At 35.4% G+C, this 18,903-nt stretch overlaps 1 pseudogene; it reads left to right on the top strand.

The window, feature by feature from the left end:
• Positions 1-7,232: 7,232 nt before the first annotated feature.
• LOC120145701 lies at positions 7,233-17,300 on the top strand (annotated as a pseudogene).
• The last annotated feature ends 1,603 nt before the right edge of the window (positions 17,301-18,903 follow it).

Genomic DNA, 18,903 nt, shown 5'->3' with positions numbered 1-18,903 from the left:
GCATCCTCCTTGGAAAATAGAAATACCAAGAATGAAGGCTCTCCTTTCTTCACTCATTTCTTAAACTGGATAGCTAAGAGTATCTTCTTCCTAGGACGTGGAATAATCGTAGCTGGTACCATACACAGTTACTCCCCCATGAACATTAAATAGCTTGACGTTGGAACATGAATCACTTGGGCTTCCATCATAAAATTGAGCCCTAAGACCACATCAAAATCATCCATATGGGCAACAGTGAAATCTCCACTTCCTTCCCAAGACCCTAGTTTGATACTTATACTCTTCGCACCTCTTTATATCATCCAAATAGCTGAGTTAACCGCTTTTATTTGTCTCACCTCCTTAGTGACAACCAATCCACATTTCTTAGCTTCCTCTGGTGAGATAAATATATATGTTACTCCCATGTCAACTAGAAATTTAGAGGTTTTCCCGTTTACTAAAATGTCCATATCCATCAATCCCCTCTCTAGATCCTTCATTGGGCTACTTAGGTGGGATTGTAAGGTGGTTATGAATCGGATGAAACCCATCCTAGCTGTCTCAAGCTCTCTATCTTCTATGTGAGCTTTCACTTGAGATCCATCCTCTGTTGATGCCACAATAACATTGAAAGTACTTCTTTGAGGACATTATGCGATCCAGAACCAGTCGAGACTCTATTTTGGGTTGGGTCCCTTCTAGGGAAACTCCTATTTGTTCTCAAACCCGTTGTCTTCTCCTCTCGAGCCAACTTGTTCCCACCCACCTGTTGGGCATTTACTCCAATCGTAGAAGGCACCTTACGCTTTCTATGATGATCATTATAATCATTAAGGCACTTAACAACAACCATCGTTACTGTCAGATCTTGCACCTTCTGCCTTTGCAACTTATGCCTCGCCCACGACTTAAGCCTTACAAGGTGTTTAACTATGTTTTATAATATTTTGATGTAAAAAATTAAGACAAACTATTTTTTGGACTTGATTGAATTTTTTCAAAGTTTTCTAAAAATAATTCAAAGTCCATTAAACTAGAATTTGAGCACAAAACAGCTTTCTGAGTACGTAGTTCTGATACCGTTCTTACAGTATCGATACTACATGAAAAATATTCAGATTGTTCATGTGGTACCAATACCAAATGTAAGATAAGTATTGATACTCTCTAGGTAGTATCGATACTACTAGTTGTTTTCCAAATTGCTCAAATTCCAAAATGCAAAATAGGTACCGATACTCAAGGGGTACCGATACTACTTTACACAGTGGTATCGATACCATGAAGTATAATATCAATACTAGTCAAGCCCAACGATCTTCAAGGGATAGTTTATTTAAATATTATAGAGGCGATACTGATACTCAATAAATGAGTATTGATACTCCCTATCATGGGCAGTTTCATTTTGTAGAAAATTAATCTCCAATGGCTCTAAAACATCCCCAATGGCTAGAAACAACCACAAACTCATTCCAATATATAAAAAAGTTTAGGACACTTGAAGAAGGTTAGACAACACCTATCCAAACAATCAAACACAAGAAAAGAGTTTTTCATTCTTATTTTCCTTTCTCTTGTAAATATTAGTGTTTTGAGCTCATTGCAAATATTTTAATTGTTTTCTTATGAGCTTAAATCTTGTAAACACATTCCTTTAATAGGTTTTCTTGTTTACTTCTTTTATCCTTTGTAAAATGGGATTGGTTCTAGCTTAGCCTTTGAAAAGCTAAAGAGTTGTAAATGTGATCTCTTTGTCCTAGAAAAAGAAAGAATAAATTAGTGAATTTGTTAGAAAATCCTAAGTGAGGAGCTTAGGTAGTAGATGTAGACTTGGTTGATAAGTTGAACCACTATAAATCCTTGTGTAAATTATTCAAAAAGCCTATTCAACCTCTCTTGGCAATTTATTTGGTTGATCAATTTGAGTTTCATTGAATCCTAACAATTGGTATTAGAGCCTAACTCATTAGAAGGTCTAACAACCTTGAGGCGATCCTTGAAGAAGCTCTATCCATTCCCGACGTAACTGAGAAGATTTCTTCGACCTCTGGCTCTTACTACATTGAAGACTCTCAACTGGTCAACAAGCCACATTATTTCAAAGGAGCAAATTATGCCTATTGGAAGAATAGGATGATGATCATCATTCAAGCTAATAATCTAAGAGCTTGGAATTCAATTATGAAGGGATACTCCATTCCAACCAATGAGATGGATGATTAGAGTGATAAAGAGAAGAATAAGTTCCAACTCAATACAAAGGCTATGCACATTCTATTTTGTACTTTAGGCCCGAATGAATATGGAAAAGTCTCATATTGTTCAAATGCCAAGGAGATATAGGACAAGCTTCAATTCACTCATGAATGAACCAATGAAGTGGGGGAAACCAAAATTAGTCTTCTCAATCATAGCTATGAGAATTTCAAGATGAACCCGAATGAAGACATTAAGGCTATGACAAATAGATTTTCTGTGATTGTCAACGGTCTCAAGGGATTTGGAGAAGTTATCCCTAATGAGAAGCTTGTGAGGAAGATGATTTATTCTTTTCAAAAGTCTTGACATCGAAGAAGATGACGATCATTGAAGCTAAGAACCTAAAGACTCTCACTCTTGATGATCTCATTGGTTCTCTTCTCACTCATGAGTTAATGGTGAAGGAGGAAAAAACAGAAGAAGATAAAGAAAAGAAAAATAAGAAGAAGAAGAAGGACGTAGGCATTGCCTTCAAATCCACCAATGAGAGTAATTAAGACTCAAGTAAAAAGGTGAATGATAAAGATGAAGAAGAAGAGGAGAACAAGCTCTTCAAAAGATTCAAGAGATTCGTGACTTCTATGAAAGTGAAGCATGAATCAAGCAAAAAAAAAGGGTCCCTCAGTGTGCTTCGAATGTCAAATAATGGGGCATGTCAAGTATGATTGTCCCCTCCTAAAGAAGAAAGGATCAAGTAAGAAAAAGACATTTGTGGCGGCTTGAGTAATGAAGATGACTCTAATGATGAAGATGAAGTAATCAATCTATGCCTCATGGCTATCGAAGAAGATTCAATAGTAACTTCTAGCTCTAGTGAATCAAATTCTTATTCTTTTAATAAGTTACAAGTTGTATATGATGAATTGTATTTGGAATTTGAGACCATGAATTCCAAAAATAAAAAATTGATTTCAAAATTCAAAGTTGAAGATGATTTTCTCTTGAAAGCTAAATTGGAGTTTGAAAAGCAAAATGAAAGTTTGGAAAATGATTTTGAGCTTTCAACAACTAAAATTGAAGATTTAAAAAAAGAAAATCTTGAATTGAAAGTTATGTTTGAATGCTTAATAGAAGAAAAAGAAATCATTTATCTAAACAATTCATCTATGTTAAAAATGGCAAAATGCTCACATTGTCATTTTCATGGTCATATGGAACATACCTATCATTTAAAGAAAGGAAAACATTTTAAAATTAGACAAGTACATTGAAACTAAAGTTCAAGGATCCAAAGCAATTTAGATACCAAAATCCACTTAAGTGTCTATTGTAGGTGTGTGAGAGCAATAATGATGAAAATGAAGATACTCAAATGTTATATCCACACTTGATATGGAATGGGTAACCTCTAAGCTTATTTTAATTATCTTGCATAATTGGTTGCTCATTTAGTTTAAACAGGCATGAGTTTTGATTTAAAAATAATTTTATGTTTTCTATCTCAGGTATGTTAAAAAGAAATGTGATGAGCATTTTCTAAAGTTTTAATGATTTTTCATAAGTGTTTGTTCATCATAATGAATTTTGGTCAAAATTGGTTTTCATGCTTTGTTTTTAAAAATTTTAATTTTTAACCTTAATTTAAATGTTTATGCATGTGATTTATTGCCAATGATATCTCTCTAACTATTTATATCAATTTTTCAAATGCATAACATTTTTTGATAGCTTTATGCACATGCACTTAAATACAACAATTAGTATTGCATAAAGTATATTAGAGTTTGATATATTGAATTTCTTGTGCTACTAACATGTTTGTTCATCTATGTTGAAATTCAATGTCTTTTAAGTGTCAAGCTTTTAAAATCAAAATTTTTCTTGGAATGCTTCTATTGAGGGGGTCTTTGATTTTTTAAATGATTTTATGCTAAAATTTATTACTTACTCTCCATGGTTATTTTTTAACTTTAAAGTTAAATTATTTTTGATATAACAGAAAGGGGGAGAAGTATGAATTTGAAAATTTCAATTTCAAGAATGAAAAAGGGGGGGGGGAGCTTTAATATTTTCCAAATATTTATCTTTTTCATGAAATGTTTTATTAAGAGGGAATTTTGCCAAATTTTTTTTTCAAATATTTTGTTATATCAAAAAGGAGGAGATTGTTGAACTATGTTTTGTAATATTTTGATATAACAAATTAAGACAAAATGCTTTTTGGACTTGATTGAATTTGTTCAAAGTTTTCAAAAATAATTAAAAGTCCATTAAACTAGAATTTTAGCACAAAACAGTTTTCTCAGTACGTAGTACCAATATTGTTCTTACAGTATCGATACTACATGAATAGTATTGATACTATTCATGTGGTACCAATACCAAAAGTAAGAGAAGTATCGATACTCTCTAGGTAGTATCGATACTACCAATTGTTTTCCAAATTGCTCAAATTTCATAATGCAAAATAGGTATCGATACTCAAAGGGTACCAATACTACTTTACACAGTGGTATCGATACCATGAAGCATAGTATCGATACTGGTCAAGTCCAACAGTCATCAACGGCTAGTTTATTTAAATATTACAAAGGTAGTACCGATACTCAGTAAAGGAGTACCGATACTCCTTGTCCTGAGTATTTTTATTTTGTAGAAAATTAATCCCCAACGGCTCCAAAACATACTCAATGGCTAGAAACAGCCACAAACTCATTCCAACATATAAAAACAAGTTGAGGACACTTGAAGAAGGTTAGACAACACCTATCCAAGCAATTAAACACAATAGAAGATTTTTTTTTTCATTCTTATTTTCCTTTATCTTGTAAATATTAGTGTTTTGATCTCATTGTAAATCTTTTAATTGTTTTCTTGTGAGCTTAAATCTTGTAAACACTTTCCTTTAAGAGGTTTTCTTGTTTACTTGTTTTATCCTTTGTAAAAGGGGATTGGTTCTAGCTTAGCCTTTGAAAAGCTAGGGAGTTGTAAAAATTATCTCTTTGCCCTAGAAAAAGAAAGAATAAATTAGTGAATTTTTTATAAAATCCTAAGTGATGAGCTTAGGTAGTGGATGTAGACTTGGTTGAGAAGTCGAACCACTATAAATCATTGTGCAAATTATTGTACTTTTTTACTCCTTATTCCCTAATCTAAAAAATCATATTCACCGCCTCTTGGCAATTTATTTGGTTGATCAATTAGAGCTTCATCGAATCCTAACATAAGGAAATGAAACAATTTATACCTTTTAGACATGTCCTTTATATCTAGAATTAAAGTTGAGAACTCTCTCACAAACTCCCGTATGGTCCCTATATGGGATAATTCCTTCAACTTCTTACGAGAGTTATAGCTTACATTCTCAGGGAGAAAAAAAGTCTTAAAATCATTCTTGAACGCATCCCAAGTCTTAACGGAGCACACTCCATCTTTGAACTTGGATTGCCACCATGACTTAGTGTCACCTGCCAGATACATCGAAGCCATCGCCACCTTATCTTCCTCAAACTCGGTGTGCATTGCCCAAAAAGTATTGGTCCATGTCAAACAGAAAATTCTCAAGCTCTTTAGCATTCTTTTCCCTATGAAATTGTTGGGGATCAGGGATCTTGGCTCGTACGCCCCCTTTCACCAGGGTTTACAGTTAAACTAGCTTCAAACGCTTAAAGCACACTAACTTGGGCCTTCAGCTCCTCATACCCAAGTTTTATGACACCTATGGTGTCTCTTACCTCATTCCCCAATTCAGTAATTGTCTTAACCAATTCCTCTTGAGTCTCCTCGACTCTTTTCATTCGATCACCAAAGATCATATGAGCTCTAAGGGTCGCTAGTGCGGCTTCAATCTCATCTAACTTTTGCTGATCCACAGAACCCGTCTCATGTATGACCGACACTGCAACTTCTTTCCTCTCACCTTGGTGAAAGCTTGTTGATCCATCATTACAAGAACGACCATTCCTTTTACTCATCGGCACATCTATGCCTGCAACACAAATAAGCACCACCGTGCCTAAATAATAAAAAAAAGAGAACCATTGTGCTGAATTCATAGCACCTCTGTGCTTGAATTAACGATTGAGCCCTTTGTGCTTCAATCGACAAACTAACACATCTGTCCAATTAAAAATGATTGAGCACCTTTGTGTTTCAGTCTAGAATCTGGCACCTCTATGCTTTGTAGTGATTGAACACATTTGTGCTTCAATCGACAAACTGACACCTCTGTGCAGTTAAAAATGACTGAGCACCGTTGTGCTTCAGTCTAGAATCTGGCACCTCTGTGCTTTGTAATGATTGAACACCTTTGTCCTTCAATCTAGGATCTGACATCTCTAAGTTTTAGGATGGTATATCACCTCTGTGCTTCAATATAAAATCTGGCACCTCTATGCATCAATCTAGAGTCTGACACCTCTGTTCTTTGACGAACGATTGAGCACCTCAGTGCTGCAATCGACAATTAAGCACCTCTGTGCTCAATTCGACAATTGTACACCATTATGCATCAAATATGCAACAAGCTTCACCATGCTTTAATTAACTAAATGAGGACCTCCTTGCTTTTAATCAAAAAGATCATGTACCTATGTGCTCTGATACCAAGTGTTACGGACATAACGTCTCGACTCTATTGTTATGTCGTATGATATTTGAATGGGATAAATCCCAAACAAGTCAATCTTTCCCAACATAGATCCAAGCCTCAAATTTACTCATCATGAAATCAAGTTACATTAACTAAGAATCATCCCTTAATTCATTAGTCGATCCCACAATAACATGTTCAAATAAACAAGCCACATATTAGTCCACAAACCATAATATAATCCCCAAAGCCATAAATACTCTTGAAAGAAAGATCTCGCGGGGAATAGCGGATGCTATGTTGCAACCCACTCCTCAATGCATAGCGTGATATGGGGCCCATTGAACCTAAACCATTTGTAGGTATCATCTTGGAGAGACATCGTATCATCCTCTTGGTCTTGATGCCTGCACACCTAGATTCCATATGAACCTAGGATAAGGTAACTTACACTATGGTAGCTCCACATGCTAGCTCAGGTGAGGGGGATGGTGGAGACCCAACAACAGATCACTTCCCCCTAAAGAACTAAAGAAACTTACCAGCTATGACACTAGTGTACGTTGGAATGTTTGAAGTAAGGCCATTACCTCGACAGGCCCTCCATTTTCATTCTTCAATCTTTTCTTTGGTTCAAGGTCATATTTACTCGGCCCACTATCGGGGTAATATCATGGAAATGAGATGTTCATGACACCAATAAGGAGATATGCTTCATTAAAACTAATTTCAAAACAGTTCAGAATAGGAGTGACAAGTGTGATGAGGTAGTAGACGTGAGGGAGAAGGTGGAAAGTCCAAAACTGTTGAAAGGAGTAGAAGCTTTTGATGGGTTGGTTCCCCTTGGGCTTAAATCAGATTTCAATGATTTCATAAGCAAGGAGGCCTATCATATGGAGTTGAGCTCTTCCGTTATGAGATTGGGTAAATTAGACGAATTGGACCCTACATTGGATCAAGCCCAAGAAGGCAACTGCTTTTTAGGACCGGGGGTGACAGAGAGGTTTGATAATTTACCTATACAACAAACTGAAGAGTTGAGTCTGTATCTTTCTAAGAGTGGCACCAGTAAGTGCAATGTCAAGGAGAATGGCAACAAATTTTCGCTTCCTGAATTAGATCAACGGAGAATAATAAAGGAAGTCAGGAAATGCGGGTCTCTTTTGAAGCTTCAAAAAAAAGTTCTTTCGAAAACGGAGGTTGGGAGGAGAAATCGAGCTCTGAAAAAAAACAATCTGAAGAAAGAAAATTTGGAGTCTTCAGAACTTTTGGGGATGTCTCTTTCTGATTTAGATATGAGGGCAAGGAGGCAAGCAGGGATTAGGGAGGCAGAGTTGACCTTAAGTCTCGGAAAGAAACTGGGGATTCAGATTTGTGGGAATGAATTAGAGTTCCTTGAGAAATCGGTGTCACTAGAACTAGCTTGTAACTAGTGTGGGAATTTGTGGTTCTGCTCTCAATTTTTAACGATGGTTAGTTAAAGTTCGTTTCTATTGGAGCGAACTCTTGCGTTTATGATCTTGAAGAACCTCAAGGCGGTTATGTTGTTGGCTTGTTGCTGCTGGAGTTAAGTAAGTTGCTCTGGTTGATCTTGATTTTCGTTTTTTTCCCTCTGGGTTGTTAATGTTTTTCTGGGTTGCCACGTCGTTAATTTCTGGGTGGCTTGTGCAATAGAAAGGTTGGGGGTAATGATGATTTTTGGCACAATTTTTTCTGGGTAAATGTTTTAGGTTGCTCTGGTTAATGTTTTTCTGGGTTGTTGAGGTATTTTCAATTTCTAAACAAGGTTGCTAGGTTTAATCAAGTGGAACTAGTTTTTTCGTTCGGTTACAAGTTTGGTGTTTTCCTGTTTCTGGTATATTTAGTTGTTTGACGAGCCATGGATTTGGCTCCGTTTCTTCTTTGCTTGAGCAACATTCACCATGATCCGTTTTGTGTTGATCCGAGGAGTTGGCGTGAGTTGTGGTGTTGCTTGGTTGTGTGTTATTTCATTGATGAGATAATTCTTTGAAGTTTTAATGGCTGAGACTGCTAATCTAGGTGAAGTGGTTCAATTCCAGTGAAGTTGAATTCTTTTGGTTTTACAAGTTGATATAGTGTTGGGCTAAAGGGTGTTGGATGACTTTAGTTACTTGCTCTTGATAGTCGGGTTGTTGCTTCAAATAAACTTTCCTTTTGTTTTTTCTATTACTTTCATTGATGGTTCAGTGGATTGTTTGTTTTCCAAGCGGATCTTGTTAGTCAAGTTTATTCGAATTATGGTTTTATCAGGTTTGGCTCGGAGCTAGAATTCTTGCCAATTGGTTTGGCGGTTCTTGTAGTTTTTTAGGGCTGGGTAGACTTGAGTCGGTTAATCCTTGGTGGCGATTGTTCTTATTAAGCGCAGGTGGTGGTCTTCACCATGGAGCAGTTGTTCGATTAGCAGCAGCATGTAGTGTGTTTCAGTCCTGTTGCAGCTGGTCCTGTTGCAGTTGTTCGAATATATTCTTTTCCACCATTTAAGTCTAGGGAGGTTTTTACTTGGGCATTTTTTTATAACGAAATATTAATAAAATCAATCCTTGCTGAGCAAAAAAATGAAAATTGGTTAGGAGAAATCGTGGTTTTCTTCTGTTCTTTTATTTTTTATAAAAATTATATTTAATCATAATCTTGTTATGAGGGGGAAAGGAAAGGCAATTTTAGAAGAAGGGAGGAGAGTGTTTCTAATGAATCTATAATGCATAATTTAAAAGAATATAAGAGAACAAAGATAAATAATTTGATTAACCGAACAAATATAATTGTTAAAAAATCGTAGTTTAATTAATAATTGTATGTTCATTTTGATAAAGTTAAAAGTTTTAGTTATGATATATAATAATCTTTTTGTTGATTATGTTTTTAATGCAACTGACATGCTTCAAGGTGATGATTATGATGATAGTCCGTGAAAGGAAAATTATAAGATGATGAGAAGAAAAGCTTCAAGAAGCTTGGTTTACTGTTAGTTTTTTAAAAATGTTTTTCAAAATTTTTGAGTTTTTTTAATATATATATATATATATTTTTTTTCAATTTAGATAATTTTTTTTAAAATTATTAGAATATGACATATGTCATTTAACAGTCATTGTAATTCGAGTACTTAAAGTGGAAACTTTTGCAAACTTTAGACACCTGAATGATTTTAAAAAATTATTTAGGCATCTATTTGAGAAAAGTGACATAGTTTGGACACATTTTATAATTAAGCCAAAAATTTAAAACATAAATTATAAACAATATTTTTTTATATTATAAATTATTTTTATTTTTAATTAAATTATAAATTACATTATAACATTATATTAGAATATTAAAAAATTATATCATTAAATAAATAATATTATTAATCTCAATTGTAATTTAATAATATATTAATTTTGTTAAAAATATAATAAGTTTTTAAGTTGACTTAGTAGTCAAGTGTTTGATTTTTCTTTCCAAAGACTTTGGTTCTAACCTCTTGAAAAACATGCAAAATGATGTCATCACGTTATCACACAGTTAGGAAAATAAAGTCTAATTCCATAATTACATCAACTAAAAGTTTATAATATAAAGAATATATCACCTAAAGTTTATCGATATTTGATGTAATTTACCCTAATATATATATATATAATAACTATGGCTAGGTCTGTACGAAGCTAGCCATCTGAGAGTTCATGGAGAATGTATATTAGAGGAAGCCCTTGTTGGATCATAAACTTGATCCATTATGGGAGCCTAAATCCAAACCCAAACTAAATTGATGTCATTACTTACATCATTTAATTAAAGATGTCATTGCTTACATCATTTAAGTATGATGTCATTGCTTACATCATTTAAGTATGATGTCATTGCTTACATCAATTTAGTTAGGTGAGAGTTAGATTTTTTTGAATTTGTAATGGTTTAAATTAGTTTATTTGTGTGGTGTAGGATTGAGTAGTATAAATACCCCTTCCCATTTTAGTTTTAAGCATCAAGAAAAATTAAGAGCTTCTAAGTGAGTGAAGAAGCAAAGTCCTATAAGAGTAAGTTGTAGTTCTTGTTTTTGAGTGAGAGTGCTCTTGTAATATTTGTTTGAGTTTCAATAAAAGTTGTTTGTGTGAGTGTTTTATTTCCAACAAAGTGGCATCAGAGCGAGTTGGAAAGATCGAAGGTCTCGACGAGAGGAATCTGACGCCGCCAGAATTTTCTCAATCTGAGTTCTGACGCACCGCCGGAAGACTGCTGCCAGAAAATCGAGTCGACTCACCGAGTTGAGCTGAGTCAGCCGAGTTGGAGCCCTTGACCGAGTTGTCCAAGTCCCTCCAAAGTTTTTTTTTTCAGCGTTCCGGATTCATCCGTGCAATCGGATTTTACAAAATCTCATTATATTGAGAGATATGGCAAATGGTATGGCACCATTCCAAGTTCCGACACTCAACAACAACAACTACGACAATTGGAGTATCAAAATGAAGGCACTTCTTTGATCACAAGATGTGTGGGATATCATAGAGAAAGGCTATAACGAGTCTGCGGATGATGATGCTACTCTTACATCAGATCAAAAGACAACTTTGAAGGATTCAAGAAAGAGAGACAAGAAGGCTCTCTACCTCATCTATCAAGTATTAGATGATGATGGTTTTGAAAAGATTTCAAGTGCAAGCTCTAGCAAGGAAGTGTGGGAGAAGCTGCAAACCTCTTACAAAGGATTCGAGCAAGTGAAGAAGGTTCATCTCCAAACATTAAAAGGTGAATTCGAATCCTTAAACATGAAATCATCTGAGTCTATTTCAGATTATTTCTCAAGAGTAGTAGCTGTTTCTAATCAATTAAAAAGAAATGGTGAAAAGTTAGACGATGTGAGGATAATAGAGAAGATACTCCGTTCGTTGGATCCCAAATTTGAGAACATCGTCGTGACGATTGAAGAAACTAAAGACTTGGAAGAAATGACGATCGAGCAACTCCAAGGATCATTGCAAGCATACGAAGAGAAGCATAAGAAGAAGCATGAGTTTACTGAGCAACTCCTCAAGCTGCAACTCAAAGATATGCATGAAAGCCAACGCAATGATAGAAACCAACATGGCCAAGGCAGAGGTAGAGGCCATGGACGAGGTGGAAGTCGAGGTCGTGGACGAGGCTGGAATTACAACAAAAACAATTCCAACAACAACTATGAGAAAGGAGAAAGCTCAACACGAGGCTGTGGAAGAATCAATTCGAACTCAAGGCATGACAAATCTCAAGTTCGATGTTATAATTGTCAAAAGTTTGGGCATTATGCTTCAGAATGTAGAGCTTCCAACAACAAAATTGAGGAGAAGGCTAACTACGTGGAGGAAAAGACAGATGGCAAAGAAACTCTTCTTCTAGCACGAAAGGAAACTGATGGTGGCCAAGCAAATTCCTGGTATCTTGACAGTGGTGCAAGCAATCACATGTGTGGAAGGAAAGACATGTTCGTGGAGCTAGACGAGTCAGTAAGCGGAAATGTTTCGTTTAGAGATGATTCCACAATAGTAGTGAAAGAGAGAGGTAATATTCTTATCCGTTTGAAAGATGGGAGGCATCAATTTATTTCAAATGTCTACTATGTGCCCAATATAAAAAAGTAACATCTTTAGTTTAGGGCAACTGGTAGAGAAAGGTTATGATATTCACATGAATAATTATAATCTTTCTATAAAAGATGATAATAATAACTTCATTGCTAAAGTGTCGATGTCAAAGAATAGAATGGTCTTGATCAACATACAAAATGATGTTGCAAAGTGCCTGAAAGCTTGCTATAAAGATGCATCATGGATTTGGCATATTCGATTTGGGCATCTCAATTTTGGAGGTCTAGAGCTCCTATCTAAGAAGGAGATGGTGAAGGGACTACCTCGTATCAACCATCCTGACCAGCTTTGTGAAAGGTGTCTAGCTGGGAAACAATTCAGGAAAAGCTTTCCAAAGGAGTCAGAGACAAGAGCCAAGAAGCCACTTGAGCTCATCCATACCGATGTGTGTGGACCGATCAAGTCGAGCTCTTTCGGTAACAGTAACTATTTTCTTCTCTTCATTGATGATTTTTCAAGAAAAACCTGGGTATATTTCTTGAAACAGAAGTCAGAAGTTTTTGAAGTCTTCAAGAAGTTCAAAGCAGCAGTGGAGAGAGAAAGTTGTAGAAAGATCAAAGCCATGAGATCTGATCGAGGTGGAGAATTTACTTCCAGGGAGTTTCAAGAGTTATGTGAAGCAAATGGAATTCGTCGACCAATGACAGTTCCTAGATCCCCCCAGTAAAATGGTGTGGCAGAAAGAAAGAACAGAACAATCCTCGACATGGCACGAAACATTTGTGCAGTCTACTTGACAAACCGATCTCCAACAAGAAGTGTATGGGGAAAGACACCGCAAGAATCATGGAGTGGAAGAAAGCCTGACATTCCCATTTGAGAACCTTTGGAAGTATAGCCCATGTTCACGTACCAGACGAGAGAAGAACGAAGCTTGATGATAAAAGCGAGAGTTTTATCTTCATCGGCTATGATGCTAATTCGAAGGGCTACAAGTTGTACAATCCAAACAATAAGAAGTTTGTGATTAGTCGAGATGTGGTCTTCAACGAAGAAGGAGAATGGGATTTTAACTCTCATACAGATGACTTCAATTTCTTTCTTCAGTTTGAAGAAGATGAGCAGACAATGAGGGAACAACTAGATGAATCTCAACAAGAGCTTGCAACTCCACCCACTTCACCAACATCAACCACTCAAGGAGACTCATCACCTTCGTCATCGTCAAGTGGGAGTCAAAGTGAAAGAGTTGTGCAACACACAAGAAGCCTTAGAGATCTCTATGAGGTAACTGAACGACAAGATAATCTTACATTATTTTATCTGTTTGCCGATTGTGAACCAGTGAGCTTTCAAGAAGCGGTACAAGAAAAGAAATGGAGAGATGCGATGGATGAAGGAAGAATGACACATGGGAACTTACCTCACTTCCCAAGGGACATAAGGCGATAGGTGTCAAATGGGTGTACAAAACTAAGCAAAACGCCAAATGAGAGATTGAAAGGCATAAGGCGAGGCTAGTTGCTAAAGGCTATAGTCAAAAGGCTGGAATTGACTATGATGAGGTATTTGATCCTGTTGCTCGATTGGAGACTATCAGACTAATCATTTCTTTGGCAGTTCAAAACAAGTGGAAGATACAACAGATGGATGTAAAGTCCGCCTTCCTAAATGGAGTTCTTGAAGAGGAAGTTTACATTCAGCAACCATCAGGCTATGAAGTCAAAGGGCACGAAGACAAGGTGTTGAAGTTGAAGAAGGCTCTTTACGGGCTAAAACAAGCACCAAGGGCATGGAATAGCCGAATCGACAAGTACTTCCAAGAGAATGGCTTCAACAAATGTCCCTACGAGCATGCTCTATATATCAAGATCAAAGATGAAGATATTTTGATCGTGTGTCTCTATGTGAACGATTTGATCTTCACTGGAAGCAACCCAAGCATGTTTAATGAATTCAAGGATGTGATGATGAAAGAATTCGAGATGACAGACATGGGGGTCATGGCGTACTACCTTGGCATTGAAGTTAAGCAACAAAATGATGGAATTTTCATTTCACAGGAAAGCTATGCAAAGGAGATACTGAATAAGTTCAAGATGGAGAACTGTAAGCCAATAAGCACACCTGCAGAATACGGGATCAAGATGACCAAACATGAAGAAGGCGAAAGTGTAGATCCAACATTCTTCAAAAGTTTGGTAGGAAGTCTACGCTATCTAACTTGCACGAGACCCGATATTCTTCACGCAGTTGGATTGGTTAGTCGCTATATGGAATCTCCAACAACCACCCATTTTAAAGCCACAAAGAGAATTCTTCGCTATCTGAAAGTACAATTGACTTTGGCTTGTTCTATTCAGTTTCTAACGATTACAAGCTTGTTGGATATAGCGACAGTGATTGGGGTGGAGACATAGATAATCGAAGGAGCACTACTGGATTCGTATTTTTCATGGGAGATATTGCGTTCACATGGATGTCAAAGAAACAACTGATTGTCACATTGTCCACCTGTGAAGCGGAATATGTTGCTGCTACCTCATGCGTTTGTCATGAAATTTGGCTTAGAAATCTATTGAAGGAGATAGGTTTGATACAAGAAGAGCCTACCAAGGTTTGTGTCGACAACAAGTCAGCCATTGCCTTAGCGAAGAATCCAGTATTCCATGATCGAAGCAAGCACATTGATATTCGCTACCACTATATAAGGGAATGTGTTGCAAGAAAAGATGTGGAAGTTGAATACGTGAAGTCACAAGATCAAGTTGCTGATATTTTTACCAAGCCACTGACCAGCGAAGACTTCTTAAGATTAAGGAACCTACTAGGGGTCACGAGATCAAGTTTAAGGGGGGTGTTGGATCATAAACTTGATCCATTATGGGAGCCTAAACCCAAACTCAAACTAAATTGATGTCATTATTTACATCATTTAATTAAAGATGTCATTGCTTACATGATTTAAGTAATGATGTCATTGCTTACATCAATTTAGTTAAGTGAGAGTTAGATATTTGTTAAATTTGTAATGGTTTAAATTAGTTTATTTGTGTGGTGTGGGATTGTTCTTGAGTAGTATAAATACCCCTTCCCATTTTAGTTTTAAGCATCAAGAAAAATTAAGAGCTTCTAAGTGAGTGAAGAAGCAAAGTCCTATAAGAGTAAGTTGTAGTTCTTGTTTTTGAGTGAGAGTGCTCTTGTAATATTTGTTTGAGTTTCAATAAAAGTTGTTTGTGTGAGTGTTTTATTTCCAACAACCCTTGCATCACCACTGCAAACTTGAAGTCTTCGGCAAAGAAATTTGGCCCACTTTTTGCCAAGCAAATAGCCAACGCCCTTGATCAGCTATTGAACAAATGTCCTCCAAGGCTAGCGGCAAGAACCTGTATCTCTTTCTATGAGGAACAAGAGTCCAAAAATGAGATCCTGCTTAAGTGTGCAAAGCTAGACTTTAATCGAGTACTACTTCATAAACGAGAGATCAGCCAAATCACAAGGTTTATATATATCTTTGATATTACTTTGAGGATTGATTTCCTGATGACTTTTGCATGCATGTTAAAGGGATTTCTATGTTGCAGGTTTTGGGAGGAAAATAAGTTTTCCTCTGAACTTTCTTATGCAAGGGAGAGATATGTGGAGGCCTACGCATGGATTAATTCCGTATTTTATGAACCTTGCTACGCAAAGTGGTGGATAATTATTACTAAGATAATGGTACTTGTATCAATTTTAGATGACACATTTGATGCTTATGGGACACCTCAAGAGCTTGAACGTCTTATAGCTGCATTAAAAATGTAATGAGATACATGATTCTAGCTAATTCTTGCCATGCTATGCTTAGTCATCTCCATAATACTAGAGTTAATATTCATGCATATCCATTCTAATAGTCAGATGGGAGATTAGTTCTCTTGATGAGTTGCTTGATTACACCGAAGTTATTTGCAAGACTTCGCTAGTTGTTTTTGATGAAATAGCTGAGGAGGCTAGGAAGGAAGGAACATCTTACGGTGTCCCTTACGCAAAAGATGCTGTAAGATCAACTATCAACTGATTGGTTGTATTTAATTGTAACTTATAATTGTTCATGTTTTAACATTGGTCTTATAATTAGCTCATTGGACTATTGACCAACTATCAAGCTGAGGTGAAATGGAACCGTGATGGTCACGTACTATTAAAATAGCTAAGCAGTTAAGGATTAGTTAAGGGAGTTAGAACTGTTAGTAGTTAGTTGAGTTAGTTGTAAAGCCTCTATACTTGTGCTAAGCTTCTATGAGCTGCTATAAAAACAATGTAACTGATGCACTGAAAGCACTGAAAGCAATGAGAAAGAATTCAATGTGTGTTGTATATTGAAGCTCAATCTAGTTTCTTAACACGTACCAACATTTGAGGAGTGTATGAGAGTCGCAATGAAGACGTCTACCTTTAATCCCTTTATAACAATATCACTCATAGGAATGGGGAAATTGCAGGGATAGAAGCATTTGAATGGCAGTGAAATGATCCCAGAATCATGCAGGCTTTAAATGTTATTGGTCGTCTCATGGATGACGTAGTATCACATAAGGTATTCATTTAATAAAAGGATTTCTTTGAACTTGTCTCGTAAAGAACTTAACAATTATTTTGGTGGTTCATTCTAATTAAAGATCGAGCAATTGAGAGAGCACACGCCTTCCAGCGTTGAATGCTACATGAAGCAACACAACCTTTTAGGTCATCTTACTCTTAAAGCATTTGAGAAACTGCTGGAGGATGCATGGAAGAATGTAAATGAAGAATGCATGAGACCGACATGTATCCCAAGAGATCTGCTCTTACGACATTTGAACTTTGCTCGAGCATCATATTTGTTTTACAAGCATGGAGATGGATACACACATCCGGAATATGTGAAAGATGACATCCGTGCTTTATTCGTTGATTCAACACCTATTTAAAGGCAATCCTTTTTCCAGCTTTCTTGGTGCTTGGCCGTGCATATTTAAGTGTATTTAAAATATCTTATTTGAGGTGTGCTATGTAATACCAACTAGTATGGCACTAAAATAAATTAGACGTATGATCCATTCATGTTCTTGAATATCTTAGTAATATATGATGTACGATCTTTATGTATTACCGTCATAAATGGTGTATTTTTTTTTACTTTAATTCTACAATTTGGAGATTTTTGAAAACTTGAAAGTGTGAATGGCAAGTGCAATGATCTAATATTAAGATTCTTTCTACATCAACATGATGCAGAATTTTCTACGCATGTTTTATACGTATTATCAATTATTCATTGTTATATGAACTAAGATTAAGATTATTTCTACAACGACATGAGATAAACTTTTATATATGTGCTTTATCTATCTTATCATTTGTTGATTCTTCTATGAACTACTATATTATATATAAGGCAGTTTAGCTTGCTTTCATCGTATATATTTATGCTACGCTAGTTAGTATAACTGCCGACAAAAAAATCAAAAGTAAATCATATTTATGCTACGTTATTTATATTATAAAATTTTTAATTATTTTAATTATAATATTAAATTTTTATTCTTATTTTAATTATATCATTAAGATTATTTTAATTATTCTTCTGCACTTGGATTGTATCCATTGTGCAACCATTATGCTTCCTTAAGATGTGCTCTAACATAATGCTTCCACACAAAAAATGAAAAGTTTGATGTAATTTTTTAATTAATATATACTCCTTCAAGAATTAAATTACAAGTCAACAAGGAAGATTATTTTTAAATAATTAGGTGTGATTATAAGATAATATATGTTCAGATTTTTTTTAATTATTAATAATACACTATACAAAATGTAATTACTCAAATTTGAAACCTTTAAAGAGAAAAATTCTTTTTTTTTTTATCATTGAGATTCTATAACGAGTACTAAAAAAAGATAAAGAAGTAATCATTGGGGAAGGATAAGTGAATATGTATTTGGATTTGTTATTCAACTGGGTCGTACCTGTTCGTTAAGGTAGGGTAGAATATCGATACCATTATCTATCAAAGCATCTTGGACCATTTCACTAACATGGTTGTAGATGGCTCCGTAGAGAAATTTCATGTACTCTGGAAGTTCCTCTACTCCCTTAAGATCCCATCTGCAAGCTCATCAAGTGATCCATGTATATTATAGGGACTTGATTTCAAGTTTATTAAATGTGGAAGTATCATTTGGGTAATTATTGCAATGCTAGAAATTATATTTAGTATGCTGATTTTTGGGTTTAATTATTAAGTTGAGATCTAATTGCAAGTTTATCAAGTTGTGTGGTTGAATTTGAAAAGTCTAAGAAAGTTTAGGATGAAATTTTAAGTTTTTGAATGTTTAAGTGTTGATTTGAATACTTTAGTAAGGCGCTGGAAATTTTATGTGATTAATGTAAAATGATCATAATTATGAATTAAATGTGAAAGTTAATATGAATTCTAAAAAGAATTCATAATTTATGGCTTGATGGTATAATTGGAAAAAATTAAAGAGTTGATAGTGGAAATAAATATTCATAGGATTGAATAAGTA

The sequence above is a fragment of the Hibiscus syriacus genome, unplaced genomic scaffold, assembly GCF_006381635.1.
Source record: "Hibiscus syriacus cultivar Baekdansim isolate YM2019G1 unplaced genomic scaffold, ASM638163v2 tig00110893_pilon, whole genome shotgun sequence".
NCBI classification, from domain to species: domain Eukaryota; kingdom Viridiplantae; phylum Streptophyta; class Magnoliopsida; order Malvales; family Malvaceae; genus Hibiscus; species Hibiscus syriacus.
Note: the sequence above shows the minus strand (reverse complement) of the source record. Positions and strands in the feature narration are given on the sequence as shown.